Source organism: Protopterus annectens, chromosome 1.part0 (genome assembly GCF_019279795.1).
Source record: "Protopterus annectens isolate FY-2018-M chromosome 1.part0, PAN1.0, whole genome shotgun sequence".
NCBI lineage: Eukaryota > Metazoa > Chordata > Ceratodontiformes > Protopteridae > Protopterus > Protopterus annectens.
In genome coordinates this window covers 1397979034-1397999738 of record NC_056725.1, presented here as the reverse complement: position 1 = coordinate 1397999738, position 20705 = coordinate 1397979034, and the positions used below count along the sequence as shown (strand labels likewise).

Genomic DNA, 20705 nt, shown 5'->3' with positions numbered 1-20705 from the left:
AATAGGATTGGAGTTAACTAAGTGTTTAGCAGTAGAAGAATTAAAGTTGTAGCTGCTGGATCAAGTGTGGGAAATATATGTAAAAAAGATTGAGAATATTTATATATCTTGTCTGTGTTTTAGGAGTAGCTGGCTGACTGCCAGGAAAATTGCAGGCAGTAATGCACACTTCTAAAATGATGATTCTCCTGTGACAGGATGTAAACTGGTCCTTTGTTCTGTTTGGTGTGATCTTGACTTGTCTGAGAACTGTATGTAGCTGTCTGGATGTCTGCCTTAAGATAACGTGGTCCTTACAAATGGAGGTGCAACTGCAGTTGCCATTTGGCCTTGAAAGTGTGTTAGGCCCCAAACCCTGGTGTGGCAGGAGTGCATTCTTTACATTTACAGGAATGTGGATATGTTCCAATGCAGGAGTACCTCAGAATTGGGTAATATATTGAAACTTCTGGCATTGAACAGATCCACATTAATGTGGTCCAGATTTGGGTTTCTTATGTTTTTTAAAAACAACCGACCATGAACGGGAACAGAAATGATTTATTTCCACACTTAGCTCTTCAGCCCACAAAGCCTTTCAAGAGTAACAAACATATCACACTGATTCACTTAAATGCTAAAACATAATTAGATGTTCTTCTTTCGGCTTTTCCTGGTTAGGGGTCACCACAGCGGAACTCCGATCTGCTAATGATTGGCAGTAGATTTTTATGGTGCCGAGGTGCCAGCCTGACGCCCAACCTTCAATGAAGTCACGCCCATTCATGCATGTCTTTCGAACGCCACTAGACTGTGGGGAGGACATGCAGACTACACAGAAGGCGCTCCAGCTGAGAATCGAATGGGAGAACCTCTTGCTATGAAGGGACAATGCTACCGCTGCACCACCGTGGCTTAAAACATAATTAGATAATTAACAAATAATTATTTAATCATATACTTCCAATTGCATTCTTTATTTAAGCTATATGACTGTGAAGTTTTATACATCAAAATAAGTTCCAAATACAAATGTACCAAGTAAGTTACTAATAAATCCAAAGAGGTACCGGAGATGAAACAATAAAGCCACATATGGAAGTAAAGAAGATCGCCATTTTATTGTGAAAACAAAATACCAGGATGTTAAAAAACAATAAAAAACACATTAATGTCCTACAATTGCGTTTTCATTTAAACACTTCTTCAGATGTGGGCATATAATACACTAAACCAGTTTTATACTCCAAACTTAATGACATCATCAAATTAATTAACCAATTAGTTTTGTTAAATCTGACAAGTTTACTTATTCAAAATGTGTACTAAGTAAAAGATGCTTGACAATAAAATGTACATATAAAAATCATGTTAAAAACCCAATCTGTTGCATTAAAAAATACCTTGTTTAAAAAAAGTCTTTTATGAAAACATGTATTTGTTAAAGTGTAAAAATATCTAAATAAATAAACAAATAATGGGTAAAAAACCCAAATTTAAATAGGGAAGTGAAGAAGTACTATAATTTACCAGCTCTCAGCTTCAGTACAGGAGCTATAGAAATATGCTCATTCAGACCCGGCCATTTATTGGCCTGCAATGTTATTTGCCACCACAGCTCCCTGTACTCAATCGTTTCTTCCCACAAACCACCACGTCCATCATTATTAATTTTCTCTATAACAAAAAATAAATAATGAGCTTCTGGACATTCTTGTCTGTGCTTATAAAGTACGTTAGTTTCTTTCTTAGTCTGAATATCATAAATATGTTCATAAATCCTTCTCTTAAGCTTCCGTCCTGTTTTACCCACATAGAACACCTGACATATCTGGCATTTGGCCAAATACACCAGTCAAAAAGTGTCACAGTTACTAAACTCATTGCCATTCAAAACTGTGTTTCTACTTGCTAAAAAAACACTATCCTTATTTATTATAAATTTGCATTGAGCGCTACGACCACCCTTTCTCTTATTACTAATTTTTTTCATTGTTTCATGGTTACTTTCCGTTAAATTTTTCAAACGACTAGCATTTTTATAAACCACCTTCAACTTATCTTTGGGTATCATTTCTAAATCGGTTAATAGTAGGAACCTATTACATTCACTATTAAGAACTTCCCTCACTATCTTGGAACTAGCATTATATTCAATTACTAGTGCTCTATCAAAATTCTTCTCTTCATCATTCATACTATGGACAGTTAGGCCATCATCCATAACAAGAATAGGCTTAAACTTTTCATTTCTATCTTCCAATACTTCACTTTCAACTTGCCTAAGTAGCCAGTCTGGATAATTCCTAACCTTGAACGTTTTGTTTAATAATTCAATCTCTTTCTTGAAATCTTCATCACTAGAGGTCATTCTCCTAGACCTAATACATTGCCCCTTTACAATGTTTTTCTTATAATGCATGGGGTGCGCACTATTAAAATGTAAATAAGAATTACAATAAGTACTCTTCCTGAACACTTTTGAACTAAAGCTATCACTTTTTTTTTATAACTTTCAGTGTCCAGATACTCTAATCTGTCAGAACTATATTTATAGGTACATTTAAAAAAAAAACAGTAGTCTTGTTTAAAAACTCTAAAAACCTTATTACTTCATCTTCAGAACCATGCCATAAAATACAAAAGCCATCAAGGAATCTTTTATACATACTCCAGCAATGACTGTAGATAGAGTTTACAACAAACTTTTCTTCCCACCTTGCTAGAACCAAATTTGCATAGGTTGTGCACAAATCGTGCCCATTGCCACCCCTTTTATCTGATGAAAATATTCCCCTTTAAAGTAAATATAATTATATTTCAAAACTAGATCCAATAACTGTCAAATTAAAGTACATTCATTAAGGGTTAAGGTACCATCTTCAAATATAACTTCCTCAAGTAAACACTGTCCCTCGTCATGTGGTATATTTGAAAATAAATCTACCACATCGATAGTTAAAAATCCTATTTGCTCTTTGAATAATTCTTATTTGAGGCTTCTTAAAAAATCCCATAAATCTCTTAATATATTTTGTCTCTTTAACCGTAGCCCCTTTAGTTTTGTATCTATATATTTAGCAAGTGGAAGGGTTTTTGACCCTTCGGCCAAAACAGTTGGCCTTAAAGGGGGGTCAATGCCATCCTTATGCATTTTGGGGATCACAAAAATAGTTGGGATCCTTGGTTTTTCAACCCTTAAGTATTTCAGTGTTGTATGATCAGTCAAGCCTTCAATCAACAAATCTTCCAACACTAAATCAATTCTGTATGAAATATTAATCTCATTCCTAAAGACAAAAGAGTACTTCTCTAAGGGTTGTGAGGGTGGCCTAATGGTTAAGGTGTTTGCCTTACAAACACAAGATGCAGGGTTTGAATCTCACAAGGGATAATTGGCTAGGCTTGAAATGGCTTGCAATGGCAGTTAGCTTAGTACTATTCTATGAATCTATCAATCTCTTAAAATGCCATTCATTTTAGTTTCATATAAATAAACGTCCATTAGTACCATCCCCCTCCCTTATCTGGTTTCATTACTCCTAAGTTACTATTATTCCTAAGGTCCTGAAGTACTTTGTTCTCACCCATATCCAAGTTATACTTGTATCTTACTTTGTTGAAATTTTGTCTAATTTCTTTCTCTACTAGATTTTCAAAATTCCTTATTTGGGGATGAAGGGGTGGGTTAAAAGTATTTTTCCTTACAAGATTCCTAGGATCATGAGATTTATCATGATTAAAAAACACTTGGAATTTTTTTTCTCGTAAACATCTTTACATCCAATAACGTTCTTGTTAAGTCCCCCTTCTTAATAGGTATGTATTTGATTCCTTTTGATAAAAGACTAAAATGTTCATTACTCAGTACTACATCACTATAATTATAAATACTAAAATTATCTTTAGTAAATCTATTTGGGTTAACTGTGTCCTGCTTAATTTCTACGACTTCTGAGTCAGGTGGGTGGTATTATCTTGCACTAATACCTCCCCCTTCTTTCCTCTCCAAAAATTTGAATAATAATGTTGCTGCTCACCCCTATTCCTTAATCTTTCAGATCTACGGAGTGGTGGGTACTCAGAAACATCATCTAAGTCCGTGACATGTTCCCCAACCCTTGTATTTGCTTCATAATTATTACTGTCGTCCTCCTTTTTATCATTACTTTCCCAAAACCTGGATCCAGTCTTGGATTTGGGATAACCGTCATTCTTGTATTCATTAATATCTCATTCAAATGTTTTAATTTTTCTTCTAATTAAATCCTCACAATGTCCATCAATATTCTTTCTAATATCATGTTTTTCATTTTCGGATGGAATAGAAAAAAATCAAGTCACCTTTGATACATTCATTAAGTGCTTCATTGTCTTTCAACAAATTAGATTTAACTCTATTATTCTCACTAATCATACACTGTAACATTTCAAGCCCACATCTGTTAAAAATACAAATTAAATCTTTATGAAAGGCACTGCCCGGGACCACATTGTTTGGATATTTGTAAATCCTAAGTCCCTTAGGAACAATGCCTTCCTGTATGCATTCATTTAAATAATTGATGTAATGCGATCCTATGTTGCCTACATTCATAATTGATGGGCTCGGAGCCGAGAATCAGCTCCGACTTGGCCGATACACTAGCACGAAGTCTCTCATTGGCTGGGCCAACCCCTTATCCCAGGATGCACCACGCCCAAACCCCCAGATCTCGTTTGCTGCTGCTAGAGTAACGATGTGGTCTTGACTTGGCTGTGGCTAAGCACCCTTCTATTTTGGCCTTTTGGTCGCTTTTTTGCAGTTAGCTTAAATTTTTATACTCAAACAGCTATTTTAATAGCTATCTTGTTGTTAGTACCCTTGTGATTGACTGTGTTTGTTTTTTGGATTGTTGTGGTAATTCCTTCTGTTTGGCGGGCTAGGCCCGTTTAAGTTAGAGGGCCTTTGCCTTATTTCTTGTCGGCGAGCGTTTAAATTAGAGCTCTTCCCTCCCTTCCCTCCTTGTGTGTTGAGTGTGTTTGGAGTGTTAGTATGTCTGGCAAAGAAAAGGAACATAAGCCATCGGGCTTTAAAAAATGTTCAAAATGCAGTTACAAGATGTCATTGACAGATACCACGCCATCTGTGTTTATTGTCTAGGGGCTAAACACTTGCAAGAATCTTGCAGTGTTTGCCATGCTTTCTCCTCTCGTGTCCTACATGAGAGAAAAAATAAGCTTATCCTTCGAGGAAGCTTTGTCTTCTTCTCCCACCTCAAAATCGAAGAAAAATAAGTCTTCGGTTCTGATGAGTTCGTCGGAGCCGCCTGCAAAAAGAGCTAAATCTCTGTCCCCTTCCTCGGCTCCACTGGTCTCGGAGCCGCAGGATAGAGGATCTAAATCTGGGTCTCCTTCCTCTGCTCCATTGGTCTCTGAGCCGCAGGAGAGTGTTTCTGCTCTGGGGTCGGTTTCGTCGGCTCCTGAACCTTCGGCGCCGAAAGGGGTCTCAGTTCTGGTCGAGTCTGCTTCAGCGCCAATCCTTTTGGAGCCGATTCGGAGCCGGCCTCCTAGCTTTGTCTCGGAGCCGATAGAAAAAGTTTCTCGGCCCCCTTCTGTTTCCTCCAGGTCCTCCAGGCTTTCAGATTCGGATTTAGATAGGGTGGTCCAGAGGCTCCTCCAGTCACTTGTCTTATCCAAATTATTTTCGGCTCTGGCCCAGTCGGCCCCGGAGCCAGCCCTTTCGATACCGTTTCTTCCTCCTCCGACAACCTTGGTGTCATCGGAGCCGGAGTTCATAGAGTCGGGTGCAGTCCATGAGTCTGTTCCAAGACCCACTGCTAGTCTGTCGGCACCGACTTCAGCTCCAACCCTTTCTGTGCCTTCCAGAGATTTCGGTTCTCGGGTGTCCTCAGCCGGGCCCGAGGGGGATTCGTCGGGGCTTCTGGTTTCGGCCCTGAGTCTCCCACTTGGCGCCTTGGCTAGGGGAACCCTGACCCCGGTCATGGTCTCGGAGACGGGCCTCTCTTCAGATTCTGGTGGGCCCGCCTTCGAGGCTATGAGGAGCATGCTGGCCAAGTCTCTAGTGACTTCACCTGAATCTGCGACTCCTTCCCTAGACACTGCGACTAGAGCTTCTGGTGCCCCCCTGTCTTCGGACACTGCGGCTCCTAGGCCTGAGGATTCCTCCTTGTGTGGGCCCCTGTTTTCCGAGAGGCCTTCAGAGTCCGTGCCTGAAGAGCCCCCCAGGAAAAAGTTGTGCAAGAAGAAGCACATAGACTCCCCAGATGAGTCTGTCACCTCGGACACCAACCTTGATGATGCGGAAGGGTCCCCTAAGTCGTCCTCTGACGATGTCTCGTTCTCTGATATCCTGGAGATCTTGAGACAGAGGGGTGACTGGCCATCCAAAACCCCTTCCGTGGAGAAGTCGGTCTTCCTCAAGGCCTTCAGAGCCCAACCCTCCACCTCCTGGGTGTCTCCACCCTTCGATGAGTTATTCGACCTTATTTGTCAAAGGGTGTGGGAACACCCTGATTCTGTGGAGCCAGTTTCTTCTTGCCCCAACAAGTTTTTATTCGCACCCCCTGGCAAGGAGTTTCTAACCAAGGGAGTTCCGGTTAATGCTGTGGTGGCGGCGTCTGCCACCCAGCAGGATGTGGCAGAGGCATCTACTTCTATCCATCCTCCTAACAAGGAGTCCAGGAGCATGGATAGGTACAGGAAGCGTACCCTGACTTCAGCGATCTTTACTCTGCGGTCACTGAATTATTTATGTCACTTTGAGGCTCCAAAGGGATCTCATAAAGGAGTTGGGAGATACCCTGTCGGGTAATTGATGCAGTCTGTCAACGCCCAGCTGTCTACCCTTTCGTCGATTGTTAACTCATCCATGAGGCTCATATCGTATGCAGCCGAAGGGGCGGGTAGGGCAGCGAGTTCGGGCGTAGCCCTTAGGAGGCAAGCCTGGATGCGCTTGTGTCACTTTGCGGAGGCGTTAGTCTTCCTTCACCGACGCTCCATTCGATGGGTCCTCTCTCTTTGGACCCAAGGTGAAAGACACACTCACTAGATGTGAGCAGGAGGGTAAGACTTTGTCTGCCGTTGGGGCCCGTTTTTTGCTTCCCTCTAGACCTTATCCCAAGGCTCAGAGGGGAGGAAAGATGTGGTTCAGAAAGTCCCAAAAGTCTTTCCCTGCCCATCAGAGTGACCCCCCTTCCAGAGGCAGAGGGGGGGGAATTATTCTGGAAGACGTCGTCGTAGAGGCGGCGGAGGCCCCCGCAACTCAGGAGACCACAAATCCTTTCTTGGTTCCTCCTTCCAGCGTTCCTGAGGGACTGCCCGACTGTGCGTCTCCGGAGCCAGTCGGGGGTCGATTCTCTGAGCATCCAAGGGCCTGGGGTTCCATCACTCAGGATCAGTGGGTGCTTCGTATCATCGTCAGAGGTTACACCATCCCCTTTATCCGTCCCCCTCCACCGTCAAGGAAATTCCCGGAAGTGCTACCCAGTCAACGGGATCAAGCAGCCATAGAGGTTGCAAAGCTGCTCGGAAAGGGAGTCATCCAGCCAGTCCCCGCAGACCAGACCGGATTAGGAACTTACTCAAGGTTATTTTTGGTGCCGAAAAGAACAGGGGACTTGAGACCCATTCTGGATCTCAGCCACCTAAACCGCTTCGTAAAGAAGTCCAAGTTCCAGATGGTCACGTTGCAATCCATTTTTCCATTGCTGGAAAAAGGAGTATGGATGTGCTCCATTGATCTCAAGGACGCCTATTATCACATCAAGATAAACAGAGCGTCCAGGATACATTTACACTTCCGCCTAGGAGCCAGTCACTTCCAGTTCCGGGCCCTGCCCTTTGGTCTCACCACAGCCCCCAGGGTGTTTACCAAATGTCTGGCAGTGGTGACGGCTCACCTGAGACGTCTGGGATTCCAGGTGTTTCCATATCTAGATGACTGGCTTCTCACCGCCCCCACCAGGCATCTTCTTACTCTAGCTTTGAGTGCTACCATAGAGTTGGGACATCTATTAGGAATTACATTCAACTGGGAAAAGTCTGTATTGCTGCCATCACAGTGTGTTGCCTTTATAGGCGCAGAGCTAGACTCTGTAGAGATGCGAGCATTCCTTCCAACAGAGAGGATAAAGATACTACAGGACCAAGTCCTAGCCTTACTGCCCCGACGGAAAGCCCCAGCCAGGATGGTCCATCAGCTTTTGGGGTCGATGGCGGCCTCCATTCTTCTGGTCCCTCTGGCAAGATTGCACATGTGAATTCTTCAATGGCTCCTGTCGACCCAGTGGTCATACCAAGAACTGCCATTGTCCTACCCGATTCTCATCACAGAAACGTGCCGGCGAGATCTTCGTTGGTGGCTCCTCTCCTCCAACCTGAACCAGGGGAGATTCTTCTGCCCCCCCCCCATTGCCACAGTGACCACGGACGCCTCCCAGGTAGGGTGGGGGGGCATTATCTGGGCAGGATGGTTCAAGGCACGTGGCAAGATCACGAAACTCACTTGCATATCAATGTTCTGGAAATGAGGGCAGTGCTTCTAGCGTTGCAGGCACTTCACAGCTCTCTTCCCAACAGTACCATCGCAATCTTCTCAAGACAGTATGGCGGTGGTATGGTACCTGAACAAGCAGGGAGGAACCAGGTCTTATCCTCTTTGCAGAGAAGCCATGAGAGTGTGGAATTGGGCGATCGCTTCCCAGAGATTTCTAGTGGCAACGCACATTCCGGGGAAGTCCAATGTGATAGCAGACAGGCTGAGCAGAGTTATTCTGATGCCTCACGAGTGGTCCCTGAACGATCAAGTAGTGGCTCGGATCTTCTCCAAGTGGGGGTTTCCCTGCTGCGACCTTTTCACCAGCCCCTGGAATGCGAAGTGCAGCAATTTCTTCTTCCTGATTCCCCCCAGGGGGAGTCACCCAGGGACGCTCTAGTCCACAATTGGCCCTCCGGTCTGCTCTACGCCTTCCCTCTGGTCCCTCTACTGCCAAAGGTGATTCAGAAGGCGATTTGCTTGGGAAGCAGCATGATTTTGATCGCACCACACTGGCCCCACCAAGTTTGGTTTCCCTTCCTTCGGAAGTATGCAGTGGAGGGTCCTTGGATTCTGGACCCAGTTCCAGACCTCCTGACTCTTCAGTCGAGTCAGGCCCATCCATCTCTGTGAACTCTCAAGCTAGTGGCTTGGCTGCTCCACTTCCGACCTTAGTCAGACAGCATATCCTTTCGCCTGAGGTTGTCCGGATTCTGTCTTCTTCCCACACAGCTTCCACTAAGGAGATATATTCTAATAAATGGAAAAGGTTTGCCATTTGGGCCCAGCGGCACAACCTTGACCCTCTGACAGCCCCAGTGTCAGCAGTATTAGATTTTTTGGCAACTCTTTTTAGACAGGGTTCCGCTGTCTCCACGCTTAAAGTCCAATTGGCAGCGATTTCTAATTATCATGTTGCCTTTGAGCCTTCACTCATGAGTCATAAGTTGTGTAAGGCCTTTCTCAAGGGAGCTTGGTTGCTTCGCCCCCCGGTGTCGCAACCTGTTTTGCCATGGGATTTGACATCTCATCCCTTCGAGCCGGTGGCCACTTGTGAGCAAAAATTCTTATCTTGGAAGACTGCCTTCTTGGTAGCTATTACTTCAGCCAGAAGGGTTTCGGAGCTTCAAGCCCTTTCTGTCAAGCCTCCTTATCTGATCTTTCATAAGGATAGAGCATCTCTTAAGACTAAATCCGTCATTTCTTCCTAAGGTTTCTTCTGCTCTTTGTCTCCAACAATCTATAGAGCTACCAGTTTTCTTTCCGAAATTTTCCAACAAGGCAGAGTACAGACTTCATCAGTTGGATGTGCATAGACAACTGAGGTTTTACTTAGATAGGACACAGCAGCAGAGGAAATCCGACCAGTTGTTTGTGGCCTTTGCGGATAACAGGATTGGCAAAGCGGTAACTAAGACCACTATCGCTAGGTGGATTAGGGATTGTGTTTCATTTATTTATGCATCAACAGGAAGGGACCTTCCATTTCCAGTTAGAGCGCATTCTACTAGGGCTATGGCAACTTCAGTGGCCTTCCATGCCAGACTGTCTGTGGATGAGATATGTGCAGCGGCCACTTGGACTTCTCCACATACATTTATTTCTCATTACAAACTGGACGTGGCGTCTAGGGGTCGGGCGTCCTTTGGTTCCACAGTGCTCAGGAGTGTTTTCCAGTGAGCCTCCCAGGATCTAGGTGCTAGGGACGCTCTCCCATCAGTTATGAATGTAGGCAAGATAGGATTGCATTACATCTTTTAGTTATGTACTTACCATAACGATAGATGTATGTGATCCATCTTGCCTACATTCTTACGTACCCGCCCTCCTTCCCCCTACCTGTTGGATCTGGAGGAAACACTGTTGTGCAGTCGAATTAGTACATGTGGATGAGTTGTTGTGGGGCAAACAAGATCTGGGGGTTTGGGCGTGGTGCATCCTGGGATAAGGGGTTGGCCCAGCCAATGAGAGACTTTGTGCTAGTGTATCGGCCCAGTCGGAGCCCATCAGTTATGAATGTGTAGGCGAGATGGATCACATACATCTATCGTTATGGTAAGTACATAACTAAAAGTTCTCTATATCCAAACTTTTACATTTCAAATAAGTTTTTGAAAATGTGACAGTTTATTTTTATATGACTCTGTTACTGGCCCAGGTTTAGAAACCTTTTCTTTAAAGTTTTTAGCATAACTAACCTGAAGCTAGTCCTTGAAATCAGGTACATTCAACATTCATTTGTTGAGATAGTTCGGGGTGTTCCTGTCCCGGTTGAATAGTATCATTCGAACAACCACTACCTCCGTGCTCGTTCTCAGCTTCACCTGTCCTTAATAGTCTTGGTGTCTGTTGAAAATCAGTGCTATTGTTCATAGCACCTAAATTAACTTTATCCTGGTTAGAGTCCGCACTATTAGGAAGGCGTTTACTTCTGGATGCCATTGCTACTTCCTGCGACCGCCCATTCTGCAGTTTGGAAACCAAATCCACCACCGAAAGGCTTAAGGGCGTGAGTAAGTCTATGACTTGAGAGAGTTGGCCAATGAGCTTCCTTGCCTGGCTAACCTCCTCCTTGTTGCTTCGTTCTTCCAAATCCGCGCTAGTTTCACCTTCCATGGTGTAGACACAACCAAAAAAAAATTCCAAATACCGAAGGTGCCAAATAAGTTACTAATAAATCCAAACAGGTACAGGAGGTGAAACATTAAAGCCACAGATGGAAGTAAAGGAGATTGCCGTTTTATTGTGAAACCAAAATACCAGGATGTTAAAACAACAATAAAAAACACATTAATGACCTACAATTGCATTTTCATTTAAACACTTCTTCAGATGTGGGCATATAATACACTAAACCAGTTTTATACTCCAAACTTAATGACATCATCAAATCAATTAACCAATGAGTTTTATTAAATCTGACAAGCTTACTTCTTCAAAATGTGTACTAAGTAAAAGATGCTTGACAATAAAATGTACATATAAAAATCATGTTAAAAACCCAATATGTTGCATTAAAAAAGACCTTGTTTAATAAAGTCTTTTATAAAAACATGTATTTGTTAAAATGTAAAAATATCTAAATAAATAAATAATGGGTAAAAAACCCAAATTTATATAGGGAAGTGAAGATTTACTATAATCTAGCAGCTCTCAGTTTTAGTACAGGAGCTTTAGAAATATGCTTATTCAGACCCGGCCATTTATTGGCTTGCAATGTCATTTGCCACCACAGCTCCCTGTACTCAATCTTTTCTTCCCACAAACCACCATGTCCATCATTATTAATTTTCTCTATAACAAAAAATAAATAACGAGCTTCTGGACATTCTTGCTTGTGCTTATAAAGTGTGTTAGTTTCTTTCTTAGTCTGAATATCATAAATATGTTCATAAATCCTTCTCCTCAAAATAAGTAATGTTTCTTTCTGCAATAATTTATCTTTAATATCAACACATTCCCCAGTAGTTAAACTAATTTTATCCAAAATAGATCCCTGTAAACAGTCTGGATTAGCTGACATGGCTAAGTTTGAGACTGATAATATATACAGCCATATTTTTTTTTTTTTAAGTCTTATGTAGTTAAGTACTTTTGATACATAGATGATTTAATGTTTTTATGTGATGGGGTATTAATGATGCTCAAAGTTTTATTCCCGATATACAGGTGAATAATTATGGTTTAGAATTTGATTGAGTTCAGATTGATAAGCAGGTAGTCTTTTTAGACATAAATTTGTTGGGAAATATAGGCGAAAGTATTTGTACTACAATTCATAGGAAGTTTGATATTAATTTGTTTCTATATGGTACTAGTTGCCATCCCCCACATTTAATGTCTATGTTACCATATATTGAGTTTTTACGAATAGAAAAATTATGTAGTTCAGATAGTAATTTTTATAAAGAAGTATGTAAAATGACAGAAATGTTTATTGAAAGGGGATTTGATAGAGAAATGATGGAAAATTCTAGGTGTAAAATTTTAAATAAATGTCATGGTATAGATTCCTTAGCTGAAAATGAATGTAATCATTTGTGTGAAAAAAGTATGTAAGGAAGTTATGCAAAAGGAATATTAATAAGGTGAAAGAGACTTATTTTATTATCACCTGTAATGTTTTGACTGAACAAATTAGTTAAAGAAGTGAGGTGGTATTTGCCTATAAGGCAAGGGATAAAAATTTAGTGAATTTATTAAAAATAATTTGCACATATCTTAAAAAGAGGAAGGAACTTGGCAGATATGGTGGTCAAAAAATTTATTCCACTGAAGTTTACTTTGTACAGTAATATATCGTTTAATATGGGTACATTTGCTTGTAATAAATTCTCTATTTGTAAATACATTGTAAATAAATTTTCTGTTATTAATGGAATTAAATATTATCCAAATGTAATTTATACTGAAGGCATTGTATATGTGTTGAAATGTGCTTGCAAATTGTTTTATATTGGAGAGACTTATAGATCTTTTAAAATGTGTTTGCAGGAACATATTAGAGCTATTAAGAACAAAAAGTTGGAAAGTCCTTTGGGTGCACACTTTTAAACAATGTCATGCAGCTAATCCAGATTGTTTAAAGGGATCTGTTTTGGATAAAATTAGATCTGATGTTGCTTTCATCTGATCTTCAACCCATGGGTTTGGATCTGAGCTTAAATCTGACTCAGCCGCATTACATAGCTTGGATCCAAGAGCTGAGCTTCTCCTTCTCCACCCACAATTCCCCACACCACCATCGTGAATAGCAGCTTCCAGACAAGCTCCTCCTGGGATTGTTTATTTAGGTTACTGTGAGTAGCTGTTTTAATATTTCTCCACCTTTCTTCCCTTCTTACTGTTTTTCAGCATGTTCTTCGCTCAAAAAAAAAAAAAATCTTTACAGACTGGCTTTACTTTCTGTCTTCATTCTTTCCTCTACTGTGTCCGAAGCCCCTAAGGCTGGGTTTAAGAAATGCACAGGGTGTGGGCACAAAATACCACACTCCGATGCCTACAACCTGTGCGTTTATTGCTTGGGTGCTAGTCACCTAGAGTCCTCGTGTTCTATCTGTGCAGACTTTAACCAGCGTGCGCTGATAGACAGGAGGAACAAACTTATTCTGAAGGGCCTGATTCCTTCTTCTTCTACACGCGCCTCTCCTTCAGGAGCCCAAACTCCCTCCAAATGTGACCGGGAGTGCCCAGCTAAGTCTAAAGACTCAGACAAAGCCCCCAAGGAAGACAGGCCCTAGAAGAGGCCTACAGATTCCAGGGCTCTTCGTTCTCCCTCTTTGCTCCAACAGCCTTCTGATGGCGCCCCAGATCTTCCCCCTGAGGAGATCCATGGAAAGCACAAGTGCAAGAGGAGGCACTTGGAGTCACCTTCAGAGTCCCTCTCCGATGACACTGATTTTGAGGAAGGAGAAGGGTCCCTCAGATCCCCACGTGACGGTGTCTCCTTCGAGACATCATGGAAATCCTCAGGTAGAAAATTGGGTGGTCTACCCAAAACCCTAATCCAGAAGACAAACATTTCTGTCATTTTACATACTTCTTTATAAAAATTACTGTCTGCAGGGCATGGAAGGAACTGGACATAGTAGAGCCAGTACCCCATCCTGACAAGGTCCTTAGTCGTCCCTCAGACAGGTCCAATTGGTCAAAGGGGTATCCCTGTCGATGCCATGGTGGTTTCAACGGCCACCAAAAAGGAACTCGCTCCAGAGAGTTCCACTGTCTATCCCCCTAACAGGGAGTCTAGGGCTTTGGACAGATTCAGGAAGCTGATTTATTCTTCAGCAACCTTCGCTCTGAGTTCTATGGCCCACATCACCATGTGAATTTTTTGAATCTTTCAAGGCATCATTCACCAACGCCCCTTTCGAAGGATCAGCCTTGTTCGTATCGTCCGTTTGTGACATTCTCTCCCAGACCGAGAAAGATGGGAAGATGCTTTCTGCCATAAGGATCCGCTTTGGTACTCCACAAAGATCCTTTTCCTGGAATCAATGTGGTGGTAAGAAGTTGTGGTTCTGAAGTCACAGAGCTCTTACTTTCAGTCTCAGGGAGAGGTTTCCTCCAGAGGCAGAGAGGGGAAACAATGGATGCCACCCTAGGGGTAGAGGGGAGTCCCATAAACCAGGGTTCCTAAGACCCTTTCTCGGAGAAACCCTTTCTGCAACCCTGAGGGGTTCCTCAACTGTTCCACTCTGGAGGCAGTCAGGAGCCGTCTATCGTTTCACCCAACAGCGTGGGAAGCCATCACCACAAACCATTGGGTGTTGACCATCGTATCCAGAAGGTACAACATTCCTTTTCTGTCCCATCTCAGACCCAGAAAAACCCTCCCCGATGTTCCACCCAATCAGAGAGAGAAAGCAGCTGTATAAATTTCCAGTCTGCTAAGAAAGAGTAATCCAGTCAGTTCCCCCAGACCAGTCTGGATAGGGCATCTACTCAAGATTTCTTTTGGTGCCAAAAAAGTCGGTGGACTTGAGACCTATACTGGACCTCTCCGATCTGAACTAATCAGTTGCCAAAACAAAGTTCCGGATGGTCACTATTCATTCCATTCTCCCCATGTTACAGGAGAATGACTGGATGTGCTCCATAGACCTCCAGGATATGTACTACCATATAAAGATGGACAGGTGCTCCAGGAGGTTTCTCCCCTTCCGTTTGGAAGCCAGTCACTTCCAGTTCCGAGTACTCCCCTTTGGTCTTACCACAGCCCCCAAGGTGTTCAGCAAAGTCATGGCATTAGTGGCAGCCCATCTCAGACTGCAGGGTTTCCAAGTATTCCCATACCTGGACGACTGGCTCATAGCTGCTTCCACCAGACATAGACTATTGCTAACCTGAAATTACATCTTGCAAACTAGCTCAGTACTTGGGAATTTCTGTCAACTTGAAAAAGTCACATCCCCAACCAGTACAAGTCCTAGACTTTATAGGAGCATGTCTGAACACTTTACAGTTCACGGCCTTTCTTTCTCCACAACGAATTCTGTCATTACAGCTTCATATCAGACAAATTCTACACATTACATGCCCCCTGGCAAACCTGGTTCTTCGAGCTCTGAGGTCCATGGCTGCAACCATTACCATTAATCCCACAGCACATCTTCATATGAGAGTACTTCAATGGACCCTGGCAGTGCAGTAGTCTCTCTTGGATCCTCTTCTCTCTCTCATCCAGTACGATTGTCAAGGGGCTGCAAACTTTATCTGATGTGGTAGCTTTACCCTCAAAATCTTCTGGACGGTCGTCCTTTCTTACCTCCTACACACTCAGCCACGGTGACCATGGACACTTCCCAGTTGGGGGGGGGGGCATTACCTGGGACAGACGGTCCAAGGCACATGGTCAGCCCTGTAGACCAATTTGCATATAAATGTCCTGGAGATGAGAGCAGTGCTTCTGGTGTTGCAAGCACTTCAGGACCGTCTTCCGACCAGGACTTTTACTGTCCAGACAGACAATGTGTCAGTAGTCTGGTATGTGAACAAACAAGGGGGAACCAGGTCCTACCCCCGATGTCGAGAAGTCATGAGATTGTGGGAATGGGCAATCTCTTCCAACCGCTTTCGTATCGTGACTCACATTCCGGGAAAGTCCAGTGTTCTAGCTGACAGGCTCAGCTGAACCCTGCTGATGCCTCATGAGTGGTCTTTCAACCCAGCTGTGACAAACATGATCTTCCAGAAATGGGGTCATCCTTGCTGCGATCTCTTCGCCTCTCCTCCCAACACAAAGTGCAGCAAGTTCTTCACTCTAATTCCTCCATCAGGGGAATCCCCAAGAGACACTGTAGTTCACGCTTGGTCCCCCGATCTTCTATATGCAATCCCTCCCGTGCCCCTTATTCCTTCTGAAAGCCAGGAGGTTGAAGTGCAAGGTCATCCTCATTGCCTCATTATGGCCTCAACAGATCTGGTTTCCCGTGCTATGGTCTCGTATGTTTTGTCCTCCCTGGACTCTCCATCCATCTCATGATCTTTTTTCACATGTCAGTCTCAGGTAGACAGCCTGGCTAATACAATTCCAATGATGGCTAGAGTTCCTGGGCTGCCATCCTCTGTTAAGAATATAATTTTAGCAGCCCACAAAGCTTCCACTAGGAAAATATATGCTAGTAAGTGGAAGAGATTTTCTGTCTGGGCTCAGCAACACAAAGTTGACCCTTTTTCCGCTCCTATTCCCTTTATCTTGGATTTTCTTTCTAACCTTTTTCACAAAGGTTCCAGTTCGTCTCCCATCAAACTGCAACTAGCAGCCATTTGTAATTACCATGTTGGTTTTAATGCTTCTGCTTTGGCCTCTACAAAACTTTGCAAAGTTTTTCTCAAGGGTACTTTCCTTCTCCGTCTGCCTGTTAAAGAAGTCATTTCCCCTTGGGATATCACTTTAGCTCTTCAGGCCTTAACATCTCCCCCCTTTGAGCCAGCTGCCAAAGTGGACCTTCAATTCTTATCCTGGAAAACTGCATTTCTCGTAACTATTACCTTGACAAAGAGAGTTTCAGAACCTCAAGTATTATGCATCAAGCCCCCATACCTTATTTTTCATAAGGACAGAGTTACCCTCTGCACTTTTCCTTCATTTGTCCCAAAAGTTGCTTCGGAGGGAAACATCAATCAAGAGATTAACCTACAGTTTTTTTTCCCAACTTCCAAAACAAACAGAAGGTGAATTGTATAAGTGGTAGTTCTGTGTTTTAATCAATATATATGTATTTTTTTAGGTTTTAAGTATGCTCTAGTTGCTAAGGTGTAATATATTTCATTATAGCCTGGGCTGTCCAATAGCACATATTAGTTTGATGGACCAGTCTGTTAAATGACTACCTTAAAAAATTCAGACAAAAATTCCACCCAGTCAAAAGCTGCATCCCCACAATGAGTAAGATAAGCTGTTCTACATTAAAATACACTACAGAACATAAAACTACCTTACATTAACTACAAAATATAAATTTAAACTGCAAAAAATAGAGATGCCCATTTTATAAGTGCTAGGCAGTTGGTGATATGCATGACATAAAAGTTATAGCACAACCATAGATTATAACGCACTTGCCATTCATGTTCATGCATCACAACACCCTTGGGTGTGGTAATATCTGCACCATGCACACCTACATCATGTCTATCTATCTGTCTTCTATCTTCTATCTATGTACTACATAAGTTTTATGCAGTAACCACAGAGAATTTCTTACAAAACAGTTTTTTATTAACATAATACAGAAATAGGTTTCATTTTCAGCAGAAGAATAAATAATGGTCAAAACAGTAACACAAACCAAATTTGCAGAAAATTAAAATTCATCATGTTTTCATTCTCTGGATGTACATAGACAGTTGAGATTTTACCAAATCCTTTTGCAAGTCAGATCAATTATTTTTCTCTTTTTAAGTCCAGACTAGGAAGACCGGATTCAAAAGTGACAATTTCTAATTGGATTTCCAAGTGTATCCACTTGATTTATAATCTAAAACGTATTCCCTTACCAGACAAAGTGAAAGCCCATTCCGCCAGATCCATTTCTACCTCCTCTGCATTCTGGTCCAAAGTTTCCATAGATGACATCTGTACAGCAGTAACGTGGGCTAACCCTCATACCTTTATCAACCACTACAAATTGGTCATAATTTCCAGAAGCCGAGCGTCCTTTGGCTCTGCCATGCTCCGGAACATCCTTCCTTAGGGCCACCTAGGGTCTAAGTAGCTAGGAACTCAGTCCCATGGGTTGAAGATCAGATGAAAGCAACATCATCAGATAAAGAAGTTATGTTCTTACCATAACATTCCATCTGTGTTGTTTCGTCTGTCTTCAGCCTCCCCCCCATCCCCCTTCATTTTTTTTTTGTTTGAGGACCTGCGAGATTGAGCTAAGACCATTTCCTCGTCACCTTTGAGCTCCTGAAGATGGTGTTATTTTTTCTGGTACATGTAGTTCTTATTCTTTCCGCTTTGGCTGTTTAAGCAAACTCTATCTGAGGTAGTGATGGTGGAGTGGGGAATTGTGGGTGGAGGAGGAGGAGGAACTCAGCTCCTGGATCCAAGGTTTTGTAATGTGGTCGAGTCTGATCTGAACCCATGGGTTGAAGACAGATGAAAGACAACACAGATGGAAAGTTATAGTAAGAACATAACTTCTTTTAACTACTGGAGAATGTGTTGATATTAAAGATAAATTATTGCAGAAAGAAACTTTATTTGAAGTATAACACTTTAGAACCATATGACTTAAACAAAGAATGTAATTGGAAATATATGATTAAATAATTGTTTAATTATTTAATTATGTTTTAGTATTTAAGTGAATCAATGTGATATGTTTGTTACTCTTGGAAGGCTTTTTGGGCCGAAGCAGTGTGTGTGTTAATAAATTATTTCTGTTTCCATTCATGGTCGGTTATTTTTCATTATATTTCGTTTTGGTGGGGTTTTATTTCTTATTTTTGTTACTTTGAAATGTCTCTTAGCTGGACTCTGCTTAAAATGGCAGTTTGTACAGCAAAATCTCTCATCAATATGCAGAAGCCTTTGAACCAGAGATGAGTCATTTTTGAAGTAAGTTGGACTGTCTAGCATCCTTTCCCATGCTGTTACAAGTTGGAACCCCCTTGAATGTCACAAACTATTTAACCGATTGTTGAAGCCGGTTTTATTTACTTTATACCTAGGTATCTTTCTTGGAGAAGGAAGGCATCTGTTTCAGGACCAGTGTGTTGCACGCACTTGTCAATATGATATGGAGATTTCCAATATATCCCTGCGTGTTCCTAAGGGTTTTATGCCCCAGGTCATTCAATCCCACGTGGGCCATCACCGTGTTGTAGTCATATTTGTCAGGTAAAAGGGTCATTAGAGCCCATGTGATGTCAGAGATCCTAGCATCTAAAAGACAACTCTCTCTCTCTCTCTCTCTCTCTCTGTCCATCCTAGTGAGCAGAGAGTCTGCATGTGTAATTATGGAATCACGTATTTCTAAAACACTTTTAGAATAGTGGTTTGGAGTAGTGGATTGAAGTGATTTGACTTTTGCTGAGTCTTTGCTATGGGTATGCGTGAAGGAGATAACACATTTGGTTTGCACTGAGTCCTAGTCTTCCTAGATCTGGGAGACTTTGGCAAAGATATTGTTACAGCCTTGGCATAATATTTTTTAGTGTGATTTTATTTAGATTATGATGGAAGTATATATTGCTCACAGTCCATACTTTTTTTGAGGGAAACCTCCAGATTAGTTAAATGTTTGCCTCTGTCAGAGGAAATTATTTGAATTGATTAAAAGTTTATTTGTGAGCACATTGACCTTCCATTTTTGACCAATGATTGGGGGGATTTAAAGAAAAATACAGAATAAACTATTTAGCGTATATGCAGTAAGTCTATTGCAGGATGTAGTTAAGTGGGGTATCTTATGGAGGAATATGCTGATTAGCAGTGAATAACTGTATGTAGCAAAATGGGATGATAATGAGGGAGATGCACACCAAGCTGTTAAAGTAAAAATTAAAGAAAATTAAATTTATGGAGCAATGATGGCTTTGCGTAAATAATAAGCACTTACTGGCTAGGATGATGAACTTATGAGTGGTAGAGAGCAGCTACAGGCTTCTTGTATAACTAGACAGTAATCCAAGTGCACACTGTTACTTATTGCACAGCTGTAGGCAGCTATGGGCACTTGTAAGTTCCACTAATAACACTGATTAAATAAAGTCTAGGAGAAGGATATATTAGTAGAGAGGTATGTGAGGACACTTGTATCTGTACATTGCACTTTGGGGTGGCATGGCACTAAATTCTGCAGTGCTCTAAAGCACCTTATTTATGATGATGGAAAACAGCAAAAGAAAGCTAAGTAGAGCATGGCATCCAGTAGAAAGACAGTAGATGTTTGTCTCGGTAGCAAATACAAGTCTAGAGGTATTCAGTTTTTCTCTTTTGCCACTAGGAAAAAAAAAAAAAAGAAAAAAGAAAAGATGCCCCCCCCCCCCCCCCCCGTAATTTTTAAGTTCAAAGCAAGTTCCTGAAAATCATTTAGAAACATTGCATACTGTGTTAGTATGCTGAATATTAGGCAGAATGAAGCAAAAGTCACTTATCTACATGGTTGGCTTCAATAGCAGATTCAGATCTGATTTTAACTTTAAGAGGATCAGTGTGTACTGATAAGTAGTTTATATT

At 42.0% G+C, this 20705-nt stretch overlaps 1 protein-coding gene across 1 annotated transcript in view; it reads left to right on the top strand.

Annotated features, from left to right (window-relative positions):
* MAP3K7 (mitogen-activated protein kinase kinase kinase 7) overlaps window positions 1-20705 on the top strand; it is a gene marked incomplete in the record, with an annotated part of 2238689 nt that overhangs the window by 646473 nt on the left and 1571511 nt on the right.